Source organism: Bidens hawaiensis, unplaced genomic scaffold, assembly GCF_021521415.1.
Source record: "Bidens hawaiensis isolate Kalapana, Puna unplaced genomic scaffold, B.hawaiensis_p1.1 tig00042958_1, whole genome shotgun sequence".
NCBI classification, from domain to species: Eukaryota; Viridiplantae; Streptophyta; class Magnoliopsida; order Asterales; family Asteraceae; genus Bidens; species Bidens hawaiensis.
In genome coordinates, this window is record NW_027497617.1 from 122435 (window position 1) to 132795 (window position 10361).

Consider the following 10361-nt stretch of genomic DNA (forward strand, 5'->3'; position numbering starts at 1 on the left):
TTGCATTGCATTGACCCATCTTTATTCTGTTAAAGCTTGATTATAAGTCTTTGGTTCAAATTTTGAAATAAAACATTTAAACGAGAACAGATTTTGAAGAGGAGTTACTTGTGTATAGTAACGATGAAGGCTCTGGTCGATTTGACTTAGAGTTTGTACTCTAATACTAAGTTCACCAGTAATGTTCTCCTCAGGTCATATAATGTGACATTTGTCAATTATTCGTATTCGTATTTGTATTTGTTTTTATTAAACCGACTCGTTTTGTCATTTCAATGTACTTGTTTTTGAAAGTTATCAATTTATATCATATTCAAGGATTTAAGTTCGTTTACATTCATTATCTATTCGTATCATTCAATCTACGAATCTCTGAGCCTTAAACGTTAATAAAATAATCAAGCTTCAAACGATTCGAGCATAAAATGTAAACAATCTAAATATATATTAAAGAATACAAAGTTCTATCAAGTTTAGTATATTTATAAAGATCAAGGGTTAAAGGTAAATTATGTTTAAAATTAGTTTTATATATATGCTTATAAAGTAGAGCGGCCATAATGTAAATTTAATAATAATAATAATAATAATAATAATAATATTCTAACCCAACCCAGGTCCCGCCACCCTTGTCCCGTTCGTTTTTCCGACCAGCCGCTCCGGCGACGGCCACAATTTTCCGGCGACCCTTGAAACGCCATAATATAATTCGTTTGGATCTGTTAATCACCTCAAACGACTTCTCCACTAATTATAAACTTTATTCCATGATTAATTTTATCATTTAAACATCAATTAACTCGTATTTATCTCGATCGATCGGAATCGTTAACCAAAATCATATTAACTCGAATTAAACACTAATTAATCGAATTGGCATTATAAATAGGACCCTAATCTTCGTCCCAAGGATCCACAAGCCTTACAATACACACACAAACCGTTTATAACCTCCAATTCGTCACCCATATTCGATTGCGGCCAACTCGCCGTTCATCCACATTCCGGCATCATATAAGGTATTTAATACTTGGTTTTGATTCGTTTAAACTCGACAAATAAAACCCCTAACCTAAATCTATCAAACATGGAACGGATTGGAAGAATTGAACATCTAGGGTTTTATGAGGAAGAAGATGAATTTGATAATCTATTTTTAAATTACTGTTTCCATCTTTTACTAATAGAAAGTGTTTGGTCCAGTGGTTGTGTCTGAGTTGTGTGGTCATGGAGACCCCGGTTAGAACTCGGGTCACAGCAAACCCATGTTATTTATTTTTAAAACCATTTGTATTAATTATAATAAATCATATATGTAATTATAAATCATTTCAAAATCAATAAAATTATTTTTATGGTTAAATAAAAGTTGTTTTAATTTACGTTAGCGTTTTGATCCAAGAATCCAATTTTTACAAACCCGAACCCTTTATTAAAACTCGTAAAATAGATATATAAATATGTATATATAAATAACATAATATTGTTGTAACTTTATAAAATCTAAACTCTCAATCGTTAAACTAAAATATACCGGTAATACTAGAATCTCGTAACATTATTATATACAAATTCAATATAAAACTCAATAATAATATTATAATAATAAATTGTTAAAATCCGTTAAACTTTAATATTAATATACTTTAAAAGGGGTAAAACTATATATACAAACAATAATACATGAACTTTAAGACTGACATGTAATTTCAAATGTGACTTTCTCACACCCCCTTTTTTACTCTTTTATTGTTATAGGGGTAGCATATGTATCCTACAAAAACCCAGTTGTTTATAATTTTGCTTACAAACTACAATTCATACATGGACTTGTGTGCTTACTTGTTACTTGCTCAATATTACTTACTCATGGATTACTTCAATATAGTATGATCATACGCCCCCCCTTTGTACTCAAGACCTTGTTGTTATGAGTGGAAAAGGGCCTCATTAACCGAGTACATTGGTGCACAATCCCAATTGGAAAGGACCTTATTTGCTTTCACGAGTTTCATGAAATTGTATGGTTTTTATGTATTATATAAAAACTGTGGGAAGTCACCAACTATTAAGTTAGTTGACATTATTTTATACATATGTTACAGGTACGCTTATTAGAGGATGAAACAAGAGAAGACACTAGAAATTAGATTAATAATAATTAAGTGTTTGACTTGTTTATTTCCTTGTAATTTTTCTTATTTGCAAAAGTACTTGTAATTTGAATCATCAATGAATTAATGATATTATTGCCACTTAATAGTGTCACATGTGTTTTGGGCAATCTGTACGTCGTACCCGGGCGTATTCCGCTTTAGCCGGGGTGTTACAGATTGGTATCAAAGTCGTGACTATAAGATAGGATATTAGACGTAGTGTTCTAGTTAGTTATAGTTTATTTGCTTACTTGCTTAGGTTGCATAATTTGAAATTATGTGGGCCTTATGTGATTGTTCAAAACACGTACTTGTTACATTATACTGATGATTCAATTACTTCACTTACACAAGCACACACAAGTCCAAGGCTTATGCCTAAACACAAAGATTTTTCCAACATTTCAATTATCTATTTTTATTGTGGTGTTCCGATATTTCTTCTTCTTAAAGATGGTTCGTTATGGCGGGTATGTAGTAACTGGAAGGGGGACGTGCCTGTTTTCCGAAACTCTTGACACCAAGGTTATTGAAACCTAAGGATAAGCAATGCATATAAATCCCAATCAGACGCGGGACCCGGTTGCTTACCTGGAAAGTTAGGAAAGAGCATGAATCCTATTAGGCCAAAGCATACCACTTTTAACGCCATATGAATCACAACTTTAGTTTTCACCGTGACCATGTTCTCTTTGTGAAAAGATTATGGTTGCACTCCTTTATGTTTTACAATGTGTTTTAAACTGGAATTCCCTAAGCGTCCACCCAAGATTTATTACCATTGTTATGATTTTTTTTATTTTTATGTATTTAAATATTTACTTATTTAATTATTTCTTTAAATCAATCTTTAACAAGGAATTTCTTCTATACCACACCCTATCCCGAGTCTCACGAATTTCGTAATTATTGTTCGCAGAATGTCTATCCATTTCAACAAGCATCGTTCTTCCAAAACCTCTAGCCGCAAGTTAACTGCTCAAATCACCAAACAACTAGCCGTGGTCATCCCGAATATGATGACCCAAATTCACCAGAACCATTATGCTAGTATAGCATCTGCTTCAAGCGAGCCTAAACCAACTCACTGTTCGTATAAGATATTCACCAGCACCAAACCCCCGTCCTGTGTCTTATGCCCAAACATTGAACCAAGTGCGAGCTTGCTACCATTGTGGTGATCCTAACCACTTTCGCAACGCGTGTCCACAACTCGCATCTGTAAACTCGCTTCAGCTTGCACCAGCTCCACTATACCAAGTGCAAACTTATCAACCGCAAGTTCCACTGTTGTTTGCTAACCAAGCTCAAGTGCAGTCGCATCAACCTATCCAAGCTCCTACACCACAAGTTGGTCAAGCCGTTCCAGCTGCTCAAGCTCATAAAGAAAATCGTGGGCGTGCTTTCATGATTAACGCCAATCAAGCTCAGCAAAGCGGTGATGTGGTGAATGGTACGTTCCTCGTAAATGACCACTTTGCAACCATTTTATTTGATACCGGTGCCGATATGAGCTTTGTGTCTTTTGAATTTGAGCCTTTACTTGCTAAAACCTGATCTAAGCTTACAAACTCGTATTCTGTTGAGTTAGCTAATGCTAAATCTATATCAATTGACTCGGTTATTCGAAATTGCAAGTTAGATTTAAATGGCCACAAATTCTCAATTGACCTCATTCCTATTCAATTGGGAAGTTTTGACATCATAGTAGGCATGGACTGGTTATCTGTTCATCGTGCTGAAATTGTTTGCTACGAGAAGATCATTCGTATTCCGCTTGCTGATGGTCGAATTCTCCGTGTATCTGGTGAAAAGCCTTCCCCCTTGAGCCTAAATTTCATCACTTGTTTTCAAGCCCAAACGTACTTACGCAAGAAGTATGTTGCATTCGTAGCCCATGTGGTGGAAAAGAAAGAACGAAAAATTGAGGACATTCCTGTTGTTCGTGAGTATCCCGAGGTGTTTTCCGATGATGTCTCTGGTCTTCCTCCTAATCGCGATATGGAATTTCGAATCGATCTCGTGCCTGGTGCAACCCCAATTGCGAGGGCTCCTTATCGTCTTGCACCCTCCAAGATGCAAGAATTGTCTAACCAGCTTCAAGAACTTTTGGATAAAGGGTTCATTCGCCCTAGTTCCTCTCTTTAGGGCGCACCTGTTCTTTTCGTCAAGAAGAAAGATGGATCCTTCCGTATGTGCATTGATTACCGTGAGCTCAACAAACTCACAATCAAGAATCGTTATCCCTTGCCTCGTATTGACGATCTTTTTGATCAACTCCAAGGAGCTTCATGCTTCTCAAAGATTGATCTTCGTTCGGGTTATCATCAACTACGCGTGCATGAAGATGACATACCCAAAACCGCTTTTCGGACTCGTTATAGGCATTACGAATTTATGGTTATGACTTTTGGGCTAACCAATTCACCTGCGGTGTTTATGGATCTCATGAACCGCGTATGCAAAGCTTACTTAGATAAATTCGTAGTTGTTTTTATTGACGACATTCTTATTCATTCCAAGTCCAAAGTCGAGCATGAGAAACATCTTCATTCCGTCCTTGATCTCTTAAGGAAGGAACAACTCTATGCTAAGTTCTCAAAGTGCGAATTCTGGTTGAAGGAAATTCCGTTCTTGGGGCATATAGTAAACGAAAAGGGTATCCACGTTGACCCAACCAAAATTGAAGCCGTTAAGAATTGGAAAACTCCAACCACTCCTACCGAAGTTCGATCATTTCTTGGTCTTGCGGGTTATTATCGTCGCTTCATTCTTAATTTTTCCAAGATCTCTTTGCCCCTAACCTCTCTAACTTGTAAGGATAAACCTTATGTATGGGGTCCAAAGCAAGATGAAGCTTTTCAAACTCTTAAACGCATGCTTTGCGATGCACCGATCCTTCTTCTTCCCGAGGGCAATGAGGATTTTGTTGTGTATTGCGATGCTTCCAATCAAGGCCTCGGTTGTGTCCTAATGCAACGAGGTAAAGTTATCGCTTATGCTTCACGACAACTTAAGGTTATGAAAGGAATTATACAACGCGCGATCTTGAACTCAGTGCCGTTGTATTTGCGTTGAAAATTTGGAGACATTACCTCTATGGCACTAAGTGCGTGGTATTCACCGACCCCAAGAGTCTTCAACATATTTTCAACCAAAAAGATCTAAACATGCGGAAACGAAGATGGGCCGAACTACTTAGAGACTACGACTGCGAAATTCGTTATCATCCTGGTAAAGCGAATGTTGTAGCCGACGCCCTTTGTCGAAATACCCATGTGAAATCAATTCTGCTTCATTGTGTGATTGTTCAAACCGATCTCCAACTTCGTATCTTCGAAGCCCATCATGTCTCATGTCTCTGTCACCGAGGGTAATATGTACGAAGAAATGTCCTGTGGTGTCGAGAATCAACTTGAAACTAAGCACGATGGTTTGTTGTATTACCTCGATCGTTTATGGGTTCCTAATCGTGATGACCTTCGCACATTCATCATGGACGAAGCTCATAAGTCTCGATATTTCATTCATCCCGGTGCGGATAAGATGTATTTTGATCTACGGACCACATTTTGGTGGCCCGGTATGAAGAAAGACATCACGTTATATGTGGAAAAATGCCTTACTTGCGCTCAAGTTAAGGCCGAGCACCAACGACCATCTGGTTTGCTCATTCAACCACATATCCCTGTTTGGAAATGGGAAGATATCTCTATGGATTTTGTGTTCAAACTTCCGACCACTCGAAACCGACACGACGGTATATGGGTTATAGTTGACCGTTTGACTAAATCTGCTCATTTCATCCCGATCAATGAAAAGTTTTCGGTTGATCAACTCGCTCAGATCTATGTTCAGCGTATCCGTTTGTCGTCATGGTATACCTTTGCCTATCATTTCCGATTGTGATAGTCGTTTTACTTCTCACTTCTGGTCATCGCTTCAAAAGGTGTTGGGAACTCGATTGGATCTTAGCACCACTTATCATCCTCAAACCGATGGGCAATCCGAGCGCACGATTCAAACTCTCGAAGATATGCTTAGGTCATGTGTCATGGATTTCGGTGGAAATTGGGATTCTCATCTTCACTTGATTGAGTTTTCGTACAATAAAAGTTTTCATTCGAGTATCGGTATTGCTCCATTTCAAGCACTATATAGTCGTAAATATCGATCACCTATCTGTTGGAACGAAATTGGTGAAACCCAAATCACCGGTCCAGAACTTGTTCAAGAAACTACTGATTTAATTGCTTAAATCCGATAAAACCTCTTAATTGCTCATAGCCGTCAAAAGAGTTACGCGGATGTCCTTCTCAAGGTATCTCCTTGGAAAGGTGTTGTTCATTTTGGAAAGAAAGGAAAATTATCTCCTCGTTTCGTTGGACCTTTCAAGATTCTTGCTCGTGTTGGTAGTGTTGCTTACACACTCGAACTTCCTCAAGAGCTTTATAACGTTCATCCTACATTTCATGTTTCAAATATTAAGAAACGTCCTGCTGAGGGAACCTTCATGTACCACTCTACGAAGTGCCTATCGATGAAACAATGCACTTTGTCGGGAGACTGGTGGAAATCATGGATCGCAAAGACAAGGAAACTAAATGAAGTCGTATACCTTTGGTAAAGGTTCGTTGGGAATCCAAGTGTAGGGCTGAATTCACTTGGGAAATGGAAGATCAAATGCGAACAAAGTATCCTCATCTTTTTGTTATGGATTCTTCTACTTAATTTCGAGACGAAATTCTCAAAAGTAGGGAATGCTGTGACATTTGTCAATTTTTCGTATTCGTATTTGTTTTTATTGAACCGACCCGTTTTGTCATTTCAATGTACTTGTTTTTGAAAGTTATCAATTTATATCATATTCAAGGATTTAAAGTTCATTTATGTTCATTATCTATTCGTATCGTTCAATCTACGAATCTCCGAGCCTTAAACGTCAATAAAATAATCAAGCTTCAAACGATTCGAGCATTTATTGTAAACAATCTAAATATATATTAAAGAATATAAAGTTTTATCAAGTTTAGTATATTTATAAATATCAAGGGTTAAAAGTAAATTAAGGTTAAAATTAGTTTTATATATGCTTATAAAGTAGAAGGGCCATAATGTAAATTTAATATATAATAATAATAATAATAATAATAATAATAATAATAATAATAATATTCTAACCCAACCCAGGTCCCGTCCCCCTTGTCCCGTTCGTTTTTCCGACCAACCGCTCCGACGACGACCACAAATTTCTGGCGCCCCTTGAAACGCCATAATATAATTCGTTTGGATCTGTTAATCACCTCAAACGATTTCTCCACTAATTATAAACTTTATTCCATGATTAATTTTATCAATTAAACATCAATTAACTCGTATTAACCTTGACCGATCGGAATCGTTAACCAAAATCATATTAACTCTTAAACACTAATTAATCGAATTGGCATTATAAATAGGACCCTAATCTTCGTCCCAAGGGTTTGCAAGCCTTACAATACACAAAAAAAACCGTTTATAACCTCCATTTCGTCACCCATATCCGATTCCGGCCAACTCGCCGTTCATCCACATTCCGGCACCATATAAGATATTTAATACTTGGTTTTGATTCGTTTAAACTCGACAAACAAAACCCCTAACCTAAATCTATCAAATATGTAACGGATTGGAAGAATTGAACATCTAGGGTTTTATGAGGAAGAAGATGAATTTGATAATCTATTTTTAAATTACTGTTTCCATCTTTTACTAGTAGAAAGTGTTTGGTCCAGTGGTTGTGTCTGAGTTGTGTGGTCATGGAGACCCGGGTTCGAACCCGGGTCACAGCAAACCCATGTTATTTATTTTTAAAACCATTTTTATTAATTATAATAAATCATATATGTATTTATAAATCATTCCAAAATCAATAAAATTATTTTTATGGTTAAATAGAAGTTGTTTTAATTTCCGTTAGCATTTTGATCCAAGAATCCAATTTTTACAAACCCGAACCCTTTATTAAAACTTGTAAAATAGATATATAAATATGTATATATAAATAACATAATATTGTTGTAACTTTATAAAATCTAAACTCTCAATCGTTAAACTAAAATATACCGGTAATACTAGAATCTCGTAACATTATTATATACAAATTCAATATAAAACTCATAAATAATATTATAATAACAAATTGTTAAAATCCATTAAACTTTAATATTAATATACTTTAAAAGGGGTAAAACTATATATACAAACAATAATACATGAACTTTAAGACCGACATGTAATTTCCATTATTCAGTTAGTAATTATTGTGTTTATTATTTTAGCTCGCGAGATTCGATCCTTCGGTTTTATATAACCGCTTTCCGTTTCGTTACCGAGTTGTCCTACCAATTTCAAAGGTGACTTTCTCACAGCCCCTTTTTTTACTCTTTTATTGTTTTGGGGATAGCATAAGTATCCTACAAAAACCCAATTGTTTATAATTTTGCTTACAAACTACAACTCATACATGGACTTGTGTGCTTACTTGTTACTTGCTCAATATTACTTACTCATGGATTACTTCAATATAGTAAGATCATACGCCCCCCCCCCCCCCCCTTTGTACTCAAGACCTTGTTGTTATGAGTGGAAAAGGGCCTCATTAACCGAGTACATTGGTGCACAATCCCAATTGTAAAGGACCTTATTTTCTTTCACGAGTTTAATGGAATTGTATGGTTTTTATGTATTATATAAAAACTATGGGAAGTCACCAACTATTAAGTTAGTTAACATTATTTTATACATATGTTACTGGTACGCTTATTAGAGGATGAAACAAGAGAAGACAATAGAAATATGTAACACCCCGTAACCGCAGCAGAAACGTAAACGGGATGCGACAGACACCTCTGATATCAACCACATTGTTTATAAAGAAAACTGAATGCATTAATATACTTCAAATTACATTATCTTGAATTCCATTACCGTCTAGGTGATACACGCATCATACAATACGATACACAATTCTATTTGTTATAATGTATCCTAACATCCTGCACGCAAATCTTACACACATCAAGCACTTAGCACGTAAGCAATCACTTCATCTTAATTGTACCTGAAAAGCATGTGAGAAAACGGGTCAACTACGAATACTTGGTGAGTTTCACAATTTTAGTAAACCATGATAAATCCATATCATAATATAATATTATCTGGGGACACTGTTAACCCAGTACTGTACTCACTCCGGGGACAATGTTAACCCGGAAACACTTCTAGGGACCCCTGGGGACACTGTTAACCCAGTACTGTACTCACTCCGGGGGCAATGTTAACCCGGAAACACTTCTAGGGACCCCTGGGGACACTGTTAACCCAGTACTGTACTCACTCCGGGGGCAATGTTAACCCGGAAACACTTCTAGGGACCCCTGGGGACACTGTTAACCCAGTATTGTACTCACTCCGGGGGCAATGTTAACCCGGAAACACTTCTAGGGACCCCTGGGACACTGTTAACCCAGTCCTGTACCCATTCCGTACGATTCCCGTACAATCAAATATTTATAAATACACGCAAATCCATGCGTTCAGTATGTATTTAAACATTTCAATAGTAACATGCTGTAACAATTCTGGCAAAATCAGGTATACCCTAACCGGTATATACTATTTATGTGTTATTTAATAATGAATATGTGAATTATGATGCGTTATACGAGTATGTATGATTCAAAGTACGAATTATACTCGATTATACTGTAAATCGTATTGGAAATACGATTAACCGATTAACGGTTATTGAAGCCCGAACGATCGGGGATTGCATTATAGACGAAATATATAATATTTAGTGATGTTTACGAAGTATTAAAGCTTCGGGATAAGTGAATTAAAGCACAGAAAAAAAAAGAATTTCGATTTAATGATACGTCGGTACGTTAAACGAAACCTTTAATACCAAACCGAGCAAGAGACGATCGATCAAGCCGAAAAAGATGCACAATTATTAATACTATGATGTTTTAAGTTAATAAATGTCATGGTTTAAGTTTTTAAATCGGTTTTAAATAAATTTTATTTTTAAGCCGAAAAAACGACCGTTTTAGCCTCGTTTTAAGCCGAATTAAACGTTTAACCGAAAAACGAACTGAACCAGATTATCCAAAACATTATCCGGATTACGAGTATCCGAATATGTGGCCACACATGAAGATG